Source organism: Enhydra lutris, unplaced genomic scaffold, assembly GCF_002288905.1.
Source record: "Enhydra lutris kenyoni isolate GAN:26980312 unplaced genomic scaffold, ASM228890v2 scaffoldscaffold93, whole genome shotgun sequence".
In the NCBI taxonomy this organism is placed as follows: domain Eukaryota; kingdom Metazoa; phylum Chordata; class Mammalia; order Carnivora; family Mustelidae; genus Enhydra; species Enhydra lutris.
The window spans coordinates 1,544,549-1,559,591 of NW_019154177.1; the positions used below are offsets into that span (position 1 = coordinate 1,544,549).

The 15,043-nt window shown below is 42.1% G+C and overlaps 1 protein-coding gene and 1 pseudogene across 2 annotated transcripts in view; one reads left to right on the plus strand and one right to left on the minus strand.

Moving 5' to 3' along the window:
• The window catches only part of LOC111138601, an 896,555-nt gene that overhangs the window by 263,671 nt on the left and 617,841 nt on the right, over nt 1-15,043 (plus strand). The window lies entirely within an intron of this gene.
• LOC111162575 overlaps nt 1-15,043 on the minus strand; it is an 83,681-nt pseudogene that overhangs the window by 33,437 nt on the left and 35,201 nt on the right. Inside the window, exon 5 of the transcript XR_002641580.1 lies at nt 12,519-12,873. The product of XR_002641580.1 is annotated as a zinc finger protein 850-like (transcript). The remainder of the gene's footprint in view (nt 1-12,518; nt 12,874-15,043) is intronic.

Sequence of the window (15,043 nt, forward strand, 5' to 3'; positions counted from 1 at the left end):
TTGGTGAGTGCTGTGAAGTGTGTAAACCTGGCGATTCACAGACCTGTACCCCTGGGGATAAAAAGATATTATATGTTTAAAAAAATAAAATTAAAAAAAAAACAATTACTTTGCAGTTAAGTGCATTTGACTTGCCTTTTGAAGTCATTGTACTCCCATACGATGTAATACATTTAAGTTCGGAAGAGTGAGTTACTAGATTCAATAAAAAAAAATCTACCTTGCTCAAAAAAAAAAATTTTTTTTAAAGATTTTTAAAATCTTTTTTTTAAAAGATTTTTTAAAAAAAAAAATTTTATTTATTTGACAGAGACAGTGAGAGAGGGAACACAAGCAGGGGGAATGAGAGAGGTAGAAGCAGGTTTTCCACTGAGGAGGGAGCCGGAAGTGGGGCTCTATCCCAGGACCCCGGGATCATGACCTGAGCTGAAGGCAGATGCTTAATGACTGAGCCACCTAGCCGCCCCTCCAATAAATAAATAAAATCTTAAAAAACAAAACAAAACAAAACAAAATTCCTTAGAGACTTACGCTCTCCCTAACCCCCTTCCAACTTGAAAGTATATAATGGGTCACTCCTCAGGACCCTATGACCTCATGACCAAAGACATTTCAAGAATTCTTTATTGACTCTCTTCATTCCCAAACCCCAACATTTTCACATCAATAGTGTTTCTATCTAGTTCCTAACCCAAACTCGAAAATATTTTGTCCACCCATCAGGACCAAATCTCAGTAGTTTTGATCTGTTTTTAGGTTTTTAAATCCAATCATTACAATGAAACAAATAACACTAAACACCGAGAAGTTACAGTGTTTCTAGACTCCCTCAAAACACTTATTTTTGCTCCTTATTTTATAGCTCTTGCTTCCCAGACGGGATGGTAACTGGACGTAGCTGGCAACAGATTAGAAATCTGCCCTCAGTTTCTTTTTTTTTCATTAAAAAAATAATTTTTTTAAAAAACAAAATTATAGGGGCACCTGGGTGGCTCAGGGGTTAAAGCCTCTGCCTTTGGCTCAGGTCATGATCCCAGGGTCCTGGGATCCAGCCCAGCATCAGGCTCTCTGCTCGGGGGGAGGGGAGACTGCTTCCTCCTCTCTCTCTGCCTGCCTGCCTCTAGCCTGCTTGTGATCTCTATCTGTCAAATAAATAAATAAAATATTTGAAAAAATAAATAAATAAAAAAGAAAGTTATAGACATAGGTAGTTTAAAAGTAAAATAGCATGACCAAAGGAAAGATTTCTCAAAAGGCACTAATGATAACAGATAAAATTGCTAAATTTGACTTCATCAAGATTTAAATCTTCTGCTCAATAAAAAACACCTTTAAGAAAGTGAAAAGAGAAGCTACAGACTGGAAAATATTTAGAATACGTATTTCTGATAACAGGTATGTAGAATATGTAAAGAACACTCACAACTCAATCATAAGAAGGCAAACTAACATAAGTAGGCAGAAGATGTGAGCACATACTTTACAAAAGAAAATATTTGAATGGTCATAAAAAACACATGAAAAAGTACTCAATATCATACAAGGAAATATAACATTAAAATCACAATAAGACATTAAAACCACTACATATCCATTACAATGGCTAAAATTAAAATGACTGATGGGGCGCCTGGGTGGCTCAGTGGGTTAAAGCCTCTGCCTTCAGCTTGAGTCATGATCCCAGGGTCCTGGGATCGAGTCCCACATTGGGCTCTCTGCTCAGCAGGGAGGCTGCTTCCTCCTTTCTCTCTCTGCCTGCCTCTCTGCCTACTTGTGATCTCTGTCAAATGGGTAAATAAAATCTTTTCAAAAAAAAATTAAATTAAATTAAAATGGCGGACAGCACCAAGTGCTGGTGATTATATGAAGCAACCAGAACTCTTATTCACGGCTAGTGTGAATGTAAAATGGTATGCTAGTTTGAACAACTGGGAATTTTTAATGAAGTTAAATAATGCCTGCATTATGTCCCAGCAATCTCACTTCTAGGCATTTACCTAAGAGATATGAAAATATAAGTCCACAGCACCTCTATTCATAATAGGCCCAAACTGGAAAAACCCACATGTTCATCAATAGGAGAACAGAGAATCAAATAGTGTTATGTTCCTACAATGTATACTACTCAGAAATAAAAAGAAGCTACTGATAGATGAATAATGTGAATGAATGTTAAAAATATTATGTTGGGGCACATGGTTGGCTTAGTTGGTAAAGCATGTGATTCTTGATATTGGGGTGGTGACTTCAAGCTCCAGATTGGGTGTAGAGATTACTAAAAAAAATTTTTTTTAAATATTATGTTGAGAGGAGCCTGGGTGACTCAGTCAGTTAAGTGCCTGCCTTCGGCTCAGGCCCTGGGATTCAGACCTACATTGGGCTCCCTGCCCAGCGGGCACTCTGCTTCTCCCTCTCCCTCTGCCCTTCTCCCTCCCATTCATGCTCACTTTCTCTTTCTCTCTCCAATGAATAAAAGAAATATTATGTTGAGTAAACGTAGCCTCATAGGAACATATGTTTAGGATAAGTAAAATTAATCTGTGCTGACAGAAGACAAAAAACTTCCATTGGGATTATGGTTATATGATTGCATAATATGTGAAAACTGAGCTGCACACCTGACTTGTGCAGTTTACTAATAAAAATAAAATTTAAAAAAGTTAATAAAATTTGGTGTGCCCGGCTGGCTCAATCTGTAGAACACGTGACTCTTCATCTCAGGTTGGTGAGTTCGATCCCCATGTTGGGCATAGAGCCTACCAGAAAAAAGAAATTAATAAAATTAAATAGTACTGGGGCACCTGGGTGGCTCAGTGGGTTAAGGCCTCTGCCTTCGGCTCAGGTCATGATCTCAGGGTTGTGGGATCGAGCCCCATATCTGGCTCTCTGCTCAGTGGGGAGCCTGCTTCCTCCTCTCTCTCTGCCTGCTTCTCTGCCTGCTTGTGATCTCTGTCTGTCAAATAAATAAATAAAATCTTAAAAAAAAATTAAATAGTACTCTCAGTTTTATGATGTGAAAAACACCAGGCCTCACTCCTCTGTTCCCTACTGATATCAACTCCCCAGAGATAGTCACCTTAACTTGTTCCTTTTACTTTTCATATTAATCTCCATATTTATAATGTACTAACATATCTTGACTTTTCATGTATAGATATTCTATAATATGTACTGACTTCCAACTATGGAAAATATAATTTACTTTTTTATGCCTCTACTAGAACTAGCCACACCAGGGATTAGAAGGCACATAAACTTCCTGAGTTGCTAGGTCTGACAACAATAGCAGCCCTGCCAAGGCACAAAATTATTAGACTCTGCCCAGCGGGAAGTCTGCCTCTCCCTTTGACACCCCACCCATGCGCGCGCTCTCTCTCTCTCTCATTATCTCTCTCTCAAATAAATAAATAAAATCTTTTTAAAACTTCAATTATGCATGCAAACACCACAGGATCTTATTAACAGTATCATCAATTTCCAATGTATGCCATATTTTTTCTTAAAAGATTTTATTTATTTATTTGACAGAGATCACAAGTAGGTAGAGAGGCAGGCAGAGAGAGAGGAAGGGAAGCAGGCTCCCCGCTGAGCAGAGAGCCTGATGCGGGCTCAATCCCAGGGTCCTGGGATCATGACCTGAGCCGAAGGCAGAGGCTTTAACCAGATTCATGTTCCTTAAGTATCATTATCATTCCCCCAATCCCTGACCATGAGTGGCTCCTTATCTCTCACTAAAACAACGTTAAACTTCTTTGTCTTTTGTTTTTTATTATATTTTGAAAGATTTAAGTAACAAAATATGATAAAAATTAGAATCTACATGTATATGAAGTAAAAAAAAAAGCTGACATCTGTACTTCCAAATGCCATTACCTAGAATGTTGGGAGACAATTCTCCAAGGATTTCTTCTGACAAATTTTCTTTTAGATTATCTTTTCAAAGTTGTAACTCCTTTTGTATCAGATCTACTTCCTGACCAGGATAATAAAGAGAATGCCTCATTCTGGGACAAGATTGGGCAACGACTGGGTTTTCTCAAGCTTGGGGTTCCTCTGCTAGGATGCAAACCCAATGTGTGAGCAGCATGCACCTGGGCCCCTCCAGGGGCTCAATCCCAGGACCCCGGGACCTCCAGGACCCCTGGATCATGACTTGAGCCCAAGGCAAACACTTAACTCACTGAGCCACCCAGGCAACCTCTGAATGGTATTTTATAATATCATACAGCATATGTAATTATTCCCTTATTTATAGATATGCAGATTTTTTCCTTTCTAACATTAGCAATCCTGTCTGTGTTTACTGCCCTGTAGAATGTCCCTGTCCCTACCCCATAATCACTGTAACATTTCCCCAGTACTCTGAAGTCAAGGATTTGTCTCACTCTTTCCTAATCATTTTAAATACTGGTCTGTTATTCGAATAACATGTCTCTCTTCTCAGGATTTTATAAATCTACTTACTGCATTGTTTTATATTACCTACTATTATTGCTTGCTCTTTAAATAGAGTGTAAACTTCTTCATCTAATATTTATTCTGCGACCTCTCTTCCACTTCCAGTATGTAGTGGCCTTTAAAATATGCAGACGTGTCATACATTTCAGACAGGAAAAAATGGTTTGATTTGTTTTGTCAATTAGTGAAATTTAGTCGATCTGATTCACCTTCTCCTTTCTTTTCTATTAATACTTTCCACTGAGATCTGTCCTTATTCATCCAAGTAACTGCTTTTCAAGAGCCTACCTGCACCAGGTGCCAAGTTCGGAGAGAGTGCTGAGATGCGCACCTGTAGGAAGCGCACAATGACCACAACCTTTCCCATTCTTCATGGTTTGTCTCCCAGTCTTCCACTTTACTCTTAAGAGGGAGACAAAATAACTTCCCCTCTACCCTTCTAGGTTTTTGGCTGAGACCCCCCCCCCAAACACCCAATAAAAAGACAGGTTAAAAGGAGAAAAACCGTTTAATGACAGGTGTACCTCCTGTACACGTGGGGAGATCCTTGAATGGCCCAAGCCACCACCTGAAATATAATGTCAGCCTATCAGCAAATGAAGGTCTTTGAGTTTGGGAAGCCCCGGACGGCGGGGGGTGGTTGTCAGGTGAAGCACCGTAAAGAGCGATGACGTTGTTATGCGGATTTGTTGTTACCCTCTCAATAACAAGGAGCTCCTGGAAGTGTGGAGTCCTTCGTCCTCTTCCTGGGGGGACACCGTTACAAATGGAGATTTTTCCTTGCAAACGTAAATGTTTCTTAAAAGGGGTAACTTTTACATGGTTTTCAGAGCTCCTGTCCCGTTTGTTTAAAAAAAAAAAAAAAACAACAACAAAAAACCCAGCCCAAACTATCCTTATATCAAAGAGGCGCATTTGGGGCGGTATACTTTGCTCCCCTTCACGTTTTTTCCGGATGAGAGGTTGCGGGGCGCAGAGACCTGTCTCTACAGTCACTCTCAGGCGTCCTGTGGACTCCTGGAGGTTTGCCCAGCCCCGCGGTCGAGGGACTTTACAGGAGCCCTGCCTCCTGAGAGACCCTCCGGGGGCCCTCCAAACCCGCCTCCCCCGCTTGCTCTTGGGGCCCCGGCCTCTTTCAGGCGGGAACCCCATGTTTCGGGCTTCGCGGAAGACCGGACTCCTTGTCCGGCGCTCTCACAACTTGAGGCGCTTCCGGCTGCCGGTCCTTATCGGTTCCGGAGCAGCTGGCTGGACGTGCGGGCGCCGGCTGGGCGTATCTCTCGCTTAGAGCGGCGGGAGAGAGGGGCTGGCGGTGAGTGGCGGGGCGGGGCGGGGCGGGGGCGGTCTCCGTCGCTGGGCGGGCGCTGCGGCCAGGTGGGGACCGTGCAGAGGTGTGCAGGGAGCAGTGAGGGTGGAGAGCGTTGTGGAGCACGCACAGCGGCCATGGCGCCGCGAAGCCGTGGAGATGGGATGCCCCTGCGCTGATGGACGTGGCTCTGAGCGCAGAGTGCGGGCCGGGACCCCGCGGTGGCGGCCGGTTACCCACAGGGCGCTCAGCCGGGGCGGGGCACGACACGCTTCTTCCAGGCTCTTGGGAGTCTCTTTGGGGACACCACCCGGCGGGGTTCCCGGTGCCCGGCGGGGTCTCGTGCTGCGGGGCTGACCCGGCCTGGACCGGGGCTGGCCGCGGGCATGGCCCTCCCCAGGAGCGCCGACGGCCGGGAGTGCTGCTCACCGGTCCCTCGGTGTCTTTTCCATTCCTGTTTGCTCTGCGAGCCATTGACTGTAGGACAGGCTTGGAAGAACAGATGTCGTCTTTGTTGTTGTTGAACGCGTTTCCAGGCACCACCCCCAGCGCCTGGGAATCTGTATTTCTGTCCCCGAAGTTATTCTGGAACAGCCAGCCTGGCCCTGGTTTCCTGCCCAGGTGTCTTGGGTTTTACTAGTTGGAGCTAAAGAAGAACATACTCTAAAGGCTGACTGTTCTTGTTAAATATTGATTCATGAGATCTCAATATGTAAGTCTCTGTGAGCACCTGTGTGGTTGGCTTCTTTAGGTTTTTGACCTCCTTCAACCCAAGCCTGCCCTCCCTCTCCTGTGTTCTACATCTACGTGGTTTTTTTTCTTTTTTTTTTTCTTTTTTTCAGAGTCCACATATAAGAGAGAGACCATATAGTTTTTTTCGTTTGCTTGTGTTTTAAGTAATCTTTACAGCCAACGAGGGGTTGGAACTCATGACCCAGAGATGAAGATTTGCAGGCTCCTTTGAGACAGCCAGGCACCCCAAGAGAGATCTTACAGTATTTGTCTTTCTCTGACTTATCTTGCTTAGCATAATGCCCTCAAGTTCAGCCATGTTGTCACAAATGGCAAGATTTCATTTTTTAAAAAAAGAGCTGAGTAACATTCCATTTCTTTATACATGCATCCATCCATGGACACTTAGGTCGTTTCCATGTCTTGGCTGTGATAAATAATGCTGCAGTGAACATGGGGGCACATATATCTTTATCAGTTTTTTTTTTCCTTGAATAAATACCCAGAATGAAATTGCAGGATCATATGCTTCTATTTTTAGTTTTTTGAGGAACTTCATACAGATTTCCACAGTGGCACCACTTTACTTTCCCACCAGCAGTGCATGAGGGCTTCCTTTTCTCCACATCCTCATCAACACTTGTTCTTTCTTGTCTTTTTGATAATAGCCATTCTAACTGCTGTGAGGGTATCTCCCTTTACTGTAACATAGGCTTATAAGGGCAGAGATCTTATCTCATTCTGCACTGTGTCCTCAGTACCTAGAATAGGGGCTTGGCACTAAAGGGGAAGAAAAAATTCTTCCTGTACACTTTGTGGTCTCCCAGTTGGGCTAAGAATTAAATTTAATGGAAACAGATTAACAGTAGAAAAGACCAGATGGAAGCCCAATAATGAACTTAAGACCTAAGGAAATGACCAAAGCAGACAGTTTTTAAACTTTTCAGACAAAGAGATGATAAATCTGAGGATTTGATAGGACAAAGAAAACAACTTTGGGAGCTTCAGTTAGTAAGGAATTCTAAACAGAACTTGGGCTGGGGTGGTAGATTAGTAAACAGTAACATGGGGTCTAAATTTCCTATCTCTGGTGATAAGGATGTCTCTTTACCTCCTGGTACTGGGAGGGTACCTTTCACATGGGAGATTTATTTCCTGCTTTCAGGGGGACACAGAGGAGGTCTCAGTGTCCTTGCACCATCTGTCTTTTAAGTAACTTTTATTTAAAATAATCAGTCTGCCATCGTAGTCCATTTTGGGGCAGCCTGCCCTTGTCTCTGTAGCACATAGCATTGTGCTCAGTAAGTACTTGTTGAACAAATCGGTAAGAAGAAATAGGTAAAAAGTCCTTGGCATCATAGAACTTAGTCTCACAGAATTAAAGTCGTTTGAGGGATGCCTGGATGGCTCAGTTAAGTGTCTGCCTTTGGCTCAGGTCATGATTCTTGGTCTTGGGATCTAGTCTTGCAACATCAGGCTCCTTGCTTGGCAGGGAGCCTGCTTCTCCTCTGCCTCTGACACCCCCCTGCTTGTGTGCACTCTCTCTGACCAAAAAAAAGAAAAAGAAAAAAAAAAAGTGGTTTGAAACATAGAGAATTGGATGTACCCTGAGGTGAGATCTTGATTAGGCTGTCCAATAAATAGGAATATAATGTGATCTACCTATGTAAAGTTTTCTAATAGCCACATTAAAAAAGTAAAAAGACAGGTGAAACTAATTTTAATAGCATATTTTATTTAAACTAGTATATCCAAAATATTAACATCTAATCAATATAAAAATGAAATAGCTTACATTCATTTTTTATACTAAATCTTTAAAAGCTGATGTTTCTAGTTATTGCAAATTTCAATGCAGTTTTCATTGAAAATACTTATTGAGATTATACAAAATTTAAAATGTTAAAAGTAGGTTCACATACCCAAATCACACCAAACATAAAGGTTTTCCAATAACTGAATTATGTTTTAAAATTTAATTAAAATTAAATGAAATAAAAAATGTAGTTTCTTAAGGGGCACCTGGGTGGCTCAGTGGGTTAAGCCTCTGCCTTCGGCTCAGGTCATGATCTCAGGGTCCTGGGATTGAGCCCCACATCTGGCTCTCTGCTCAGCGGGGAGCCTGCTTCCCCCTCTCTCTCTACCTGCCTCTCTACTTGTGATCGCTCTGTCAAATAAAAGTCTTTAAAAAAAAAAAGTAGTTTCTTAGCTGCAAAGCCATATATACCTGATGGCTACTGTACTGGACAGTGCAAATCTTGATCAAAAAGTCTCTGTTCATGGTTGGGTCAGGGGGCAAAAGAGTGGGTAGCACCACAAGTACGGGGGGTGGGGGGAAGAGGAAAGTCTTAAAAAATGCAGTGTAAGCTCATCTGAGGGCAGATTCCTCTGGTCTTCAACAGTGAGGTGTGGCTTCCTAAAGCAGACTGATTCTTCAGCATGATTACCATTTAGAGCTTAGGTACTCTGGGAATCATTTTTTGGGGTAGGAGAAGGGTCTAGCAGTGCTGGTTATAAGCACCATCTCTATGTAGACTCTTACTGTATATGGTGAGGAACAGTTATGGAAATCAGATTATTTTCCTACAGACCAGTTCTCAACTGGGGGTGATTCTGCCTGAAGGGGGCACTTGCTCTCCCATTTAAAAAATGCTTGTCACAAGTAGGAGGTGTGGTAGCATCCAGGGGTTGGAAGCTGGGAATACCCCTAAACGCCCTGCCCTGCAGGGGACAGGGCACTAAAGGGAATGTCTGGCTGAAAATGTCAACAGAAGCAAGATGGAGAAACCTAGCTCTATATGATTTGAGGAAGAAAGACTGAGCAAGCTGATCCTTCAGAACCTCAACATGACTCACTTGTGGGGTCAGTCAGGGGAGAACAGCTTGTTTTGTTGATGTCAAGGTTTCTAGTTGTGTTTTCACTGTTAATGGACTTTTTGGTTATAAACAAATAATGTCATGCTCAGGATGAGAATGACCTGTTGGATAAAGATAGATATGGGCTGTGTTCATGAAATTCCGTGTACTTTGGGATAAGGAGCTCATCTGTTCTCCTTCGTATGGCTTGTATCCTGTGATCTAGGCTCAAGTGTAATTGATGCCAGTATTAGATTGTTACACTCTTCTCTCTCCCTATCACCATCTCTTGTTTTATCTTTGTTCTTTTCCCTGTATCCTTGTTCCTTTTTATTTTCTCCCTTTCCCCGATCTTATTCACCAATGCCCACACATACCTCCTATAGCCCCTCCTCCCCCAGCACTTACTCTGTTTCCTCCCTTCAGAGCTGTTAGTTCCTCATTCAGAATCACCACTTCACCACCATCCCCATCTGTGTCTAAGAGACCTGTCCCATACACTCTTTAGGTGCCTCTTACAATTACAGCTGTCTTGTTAGTTCACAAAACTTCAAACTACAACTTCTTGCCTCCTTCAAATAAAAAAAAAATCCTAATCTTTCCAAAAAGATGGAAGGAGCAACGCATATGCTTCTGACACAACTGCTTGAGAAACTGGGTTCTTCTAGAGTGGGTGCTGTATACTGAGAGAGACTTTCTCTGCTAGACCCAAGCAGCTGTAGTTGCCGTGTCTACCCTACCATATTGCATCTTCTCTTCTGGTAATAGTGGCTGTGCTTGAGCGCCCTCCCCAGCTCTTTCCTTTGGGCTTCTACACACTTACAGGACACCACCATCTGCTGCTTCTGGTACCAGCAACAACTCAGATCTTTAACCTCTTGCCTCCTTTGCCTGTACCTGCACTTATCCCAGGTTTCTCTCGCCTGCAGCACTCCAGGCTGTGTCTGGCCCCATATATTTCTGTCCCTCCCTCTGTTATCAGATGGTGGACACTGTGGTGGCAATTTGGAATCAACACCAAACCTAAAAAAGGGTAGCATGGTCTGTCTCAGTGCTCCAAACTAATCTGCACTAGCCTTTGAAGGTATACAACTTGAAGACCAGAATAGTATTCAAAACTATCTGAGTAGAATGTTCTAGCATATAGAGGATAAAGGAAAATCAGTAGGTCATGTCTTTATCAATCTTAAGAAACCTAATCTTATGGTAGCCAAAATGATCTTTCTTACCATTGCAGAAGCGTCTCTAAATTCAAGAAGGGATCATATCAGAAATATAAGCTTTTCTTTTATAGCGACTGCCAACAGCTTCTATGCTTGTTTCCCAGCAAGACAAAAGGTAAAGGGGGAAAAGCTACATCCAGCTTTATTTTTAAAATAAGGATGTTTCTAATATTAAAGATTTAATACTTTACTTTTCTCTTCATGACCATTAAAAAATCTTGTTTCTAATGCTTTGAAATATGGCTCAGATAATTATAAGTCATAAAAACAAGTAGGAGTATGAAACTTGATGTTTTTTAAAATTTTCTACCAGTTGATGTAGACATTCAGAATAAACTTACATTTTTTTTTAAAGCAGCATTACATTCAAAATACATAAAAGTTCAGTTTATCGTGTTGGTTCTCAAGGAGTGATTTTAAGATTCATCTTCCAGTAGTAGTAAAGACACAGAAATGACTGTAGTGGTTTAACTACTCAGTCACAATACAGAAGAAAGTGTGTGTACTTCTTTTCCCCAGGAATAGATTAGATCCCTTCCTGCTTGTTCTGGGGATGGCTGCTCCTAGAACCAGTGATTCACGGTTTGATGGTGGTATACATTTGAATGTGCTGGGCCTCTGGTCACAATTTATGTCATGTGATAGTATTTTCAAACTAGGGATTTAAAACTGTTGCAAGTACATGAACTGCTAATACATTTCCAAGCCAAACAGAAAAAAATTGGATTGTTTATTATACTCCTGAGAGTCCTAGTTTCATATCAGCATAGGTATCTGATGGGATGCTACTTTATAAAGGTAGTTACACTCTTGTTTTAGAGATGAGGTAGTAACTTAAGCTTTCAATTTAGATTATTTGGTTATTATATTTACTTTAATAATCTTCAGTCATTCAGTTATAATACACTCCTTTTTTTAAGGCTGGAAAAGTGCCATAAAGTTATTACTAAGTCCTTTTTAGAGTATGTGTATTTTATCTCCTGTTGCTACTAGAGTCTCCTTAGGTGTCTCTTTTACTACCTTCCTGAACTCAGAATCACACATATGTAAGCTGGAAGACATGTTACCGGTGACTGGTTAGACAGCATCCTTTAGAACTCTCTGCAATGATAAAAATGACCTGTCTGTGCTGTCCAGTTTAGTAGCTGCTAGCTGCTTGTGATAAGGAACAGAATTCTCTACTTTGAGTGAATTTAATTTTAAATTTATATAGCCATGTGTGGGCCCTGTCTACTACACTGAACAGTGTAGTTCTGGACCAATCCCTCCCCATGTCTCTCAGTTTACAGGGACCTGAGACTCAGAAGAGGAGTGATTACGGTCATCTCCCTTCCCAGCAGCTTCTACTCATCACTCACTGCTTTCCTTTCCACTTGAATGTATTCCTTACTCTGCTTCTTTTCTGATGGTTTCCTCTTTTTTAGCATTGGCAAACAAATTCCACAAAACGATTACACCCCCTGTGTTAGGCTATTATATCAGTAGTGATGGGAAACAAATATATAGTACCGTTTGAGAAGCAGCTTTAACTTAATACAGCATACCTTTAACTTAATACAACAGACCTCTACCGTGTCTTCTACAGAAGGGGAAATGAGGGCAGAGAAAAATGTGAATGCTTTGCCTAATGTCATACACAGAATAGTCAAGTAAAAAAGAAAATTGAGAAGCAGAATTCACTATCTTTCAACCAAGAAACATCGTTATTTTGGGCTGCAAGTGAGCAGTCTTGTCAATAGACAAGGTTTTCTGTAATAACTTTAAATGCTTCCTAAGAAACTGAACTAATTTAGAAAGAAAAGGAAATCTTCTCAGATAGATTCTCTGGTGCCAGAGAAATGTTCCATGATGACTGAAGCTTTGCCTGCATTCAGGATACTCAGTCCCTAAGGCAGATTCTCTGGTATCTAAGGAGACCTGAGTAGCTAAAGAATTTCTGTTACTTCACCATCTTAGTAGAGCTTATGTGCTGTATGAATTCTTTGATGTCTGATCAGGGCTGAACTTACACGGAAGGGCCTCCCACACTCATCACATTCATAGGGTTTTTCACCTGTGTGGATTCTCTGATGCTGAATAAGACCTGTGCGCCCACTAAAATCTTTCCCACATTCTTCACATTTATAGGGTTTCACTCCAGTGTGCACTCTGTGGTGTCCAATGAGATGGGAGCGTTGAATGAAGGCTTTTCCACATTCATCGCATTTGTAGGGCTTTTCTCCAGTGTGAGTCCTTCTGTGCTTACTAAGGTCTGAGCTGTGACTGAAACTTTTCCCACAGTCCTCACATGCATAGCGTCTTCTTTCCCTCTGCTGCCCCTCTAATCTTCCCTCACTTTCAGTAGCATTTCTGGATTCAGGATGTTGAGGAATGTCTTTGTTAAGTCTGTCATTTATCTTCCCAAGGAATTCTGTGTCCTTGGGCATATCTTCCTTCTGGGACAACGCTTGATTCTTAGTTTTGGTTTGATCACCTGTAACAAAGAGTACACAAACATGTCCTAGTCTAGGTTCGGGAAGCAAAGCCTATGAAAGGACGAACACGTAAATGTTATAAATGTGTTATAAAAAACAAAGTCACATACAATGCACAAACTAGATATTTGGCACCATCAAAACATATATGACAATGTAAGGAAGAGATTAAGAGGCCAGTGGGGAAGAGAGCAGCAGAATACATTCTTTGGGAGCTGATTCAGAAGAGAGGAAAAGGCAGTGATGTGGATCCCAATGATGTGGATTACCTGGCAATCCTGTGCAAAGGCAGAGTGAGTGGGAAATGGGGATTGGAGATGTGCCATGGATAATTAAGAGGAGCAGACGGGGATCGAGGAACGGAACTGGGAAGGGAGGTAAAAGTTTGGGAGAAACATGCAGGGGCCTGAAACACAGGTGCTTAAGTGCTAGTAAAATTCAGTAAAAGTGGAGGACAGTGGGATCAGGGATCTGAGAGGAATGCAGTGAATAGGAACCATCAAAGGAGGGGAATGTGTGAAGGATAATAATTAAAAGCAGACTTAAGAACATGTAGGTCAAGATAAATCCAGGAAGATTAGTAGGAAGTGATAATGGATGGTCTGGTGTATGTGCTGGGTTGAATCCTTTTTTCTGAAACTATCATCTCTTGCTGTCCAGATCCTAGCACTGTGGTTCTCAAACTTGATTGTGCATCAGAATCACCTTGGATGACTTATTAAAACAGATGCCATGCTTCCCGACCCCAGAACTTATGATTTGATAAAGCTGGAGTAGAGCTTAAGAATTTGCATTTCTTTTCTTTTAAGATTTTATTTATTTATTTGACAGAGATCACAGGTAGGCAGAGAGGCAGGCAGAGAGAGAGGAGGAAGCAGGCTCCCTGCTGAGCAGAGAGCCTGATGCGGGGCTCGATCCCAAGACCCTGAGATCATGACCTGAGCGGAAGGCAGAGGCTTAACCCTCTGAGCCACCCAGGTGCCCCAAGAATTTGCATTTCTAACAAGTTTCCTGGTGTGACAGATACTAATAGTCCAGGAACCACACTTTTGAGAACCACTCGCCTAGGTATTATTCAAGGTCCATCTCAAATGCTCTGTCCTCCAAAAGTCTTCCCTAATCTCACAAATTGGATGTGTTCTCTTTTTCCTGCTCCCCATGTCCTTAACCCCAAGCTTAGTACAGAACAGCACACAATAGCAAGTACTCAATATTTGTTGAGATGAATTTTATCAGACAGTAGCTCTTTTGATGATTTGGAGGGAATGGAAAGTGTCACCTATATGGTCATGCTGTGACCACCATCTCAACAAACCTAGGAATCTTCACTGTGACAGTCATTTTATTACGAATTTCAGTGGTCGGTCACCTGGCATGACAGAAGCAGCAGCAAGAGCTACCAGGACATTTCAGTGCCTGAGCTGGGGGCGGAACACTGGCTCACATGGCTGAGTGCCATTCTATGAAGTCCGCTCTGCACTGTCATCACCATGTCCCCTTGCTACCAGTCTTTCTCAAATTGGTTCTTTCTTAATGATCATTTTTTAAAAAAGATTTTATTTATTTATTTGACAGAGGGATACACAGCGAGAGAGGGAACACAAGCAGGGGAAGTAGGAGAGGGAGAAGCAGGCTTCCTGCCAAGCAGGGAGCCTGATGCGAGGCTTGATCCCAGGATTCTGGGATCACGACCTGAGCCAAAGGCAGATGCTTAATGACTGGGCCACCCAGGTGCCCCCTTTTCTCTTTTTTAAATCAGGCAGTAGACCTTCTCGAAGTTTGGATATTTCCTCTTAGATGATATTGTTCTGGAACCTAAATGCCGTATTATCTTTGGCTAGAAATGACAGGACTAAGTTAGAGCCAGAAGGTCTAAATTCCAGCCTTGGAATTGTCTGATAACTGCTTAAATTTTGGCAGATGACTGCTGTTTTGGTTTCCTTATCACCTCTGTGCCCTCTTTTCCTATAGTTTGATTAGATGAGGGAATGTAT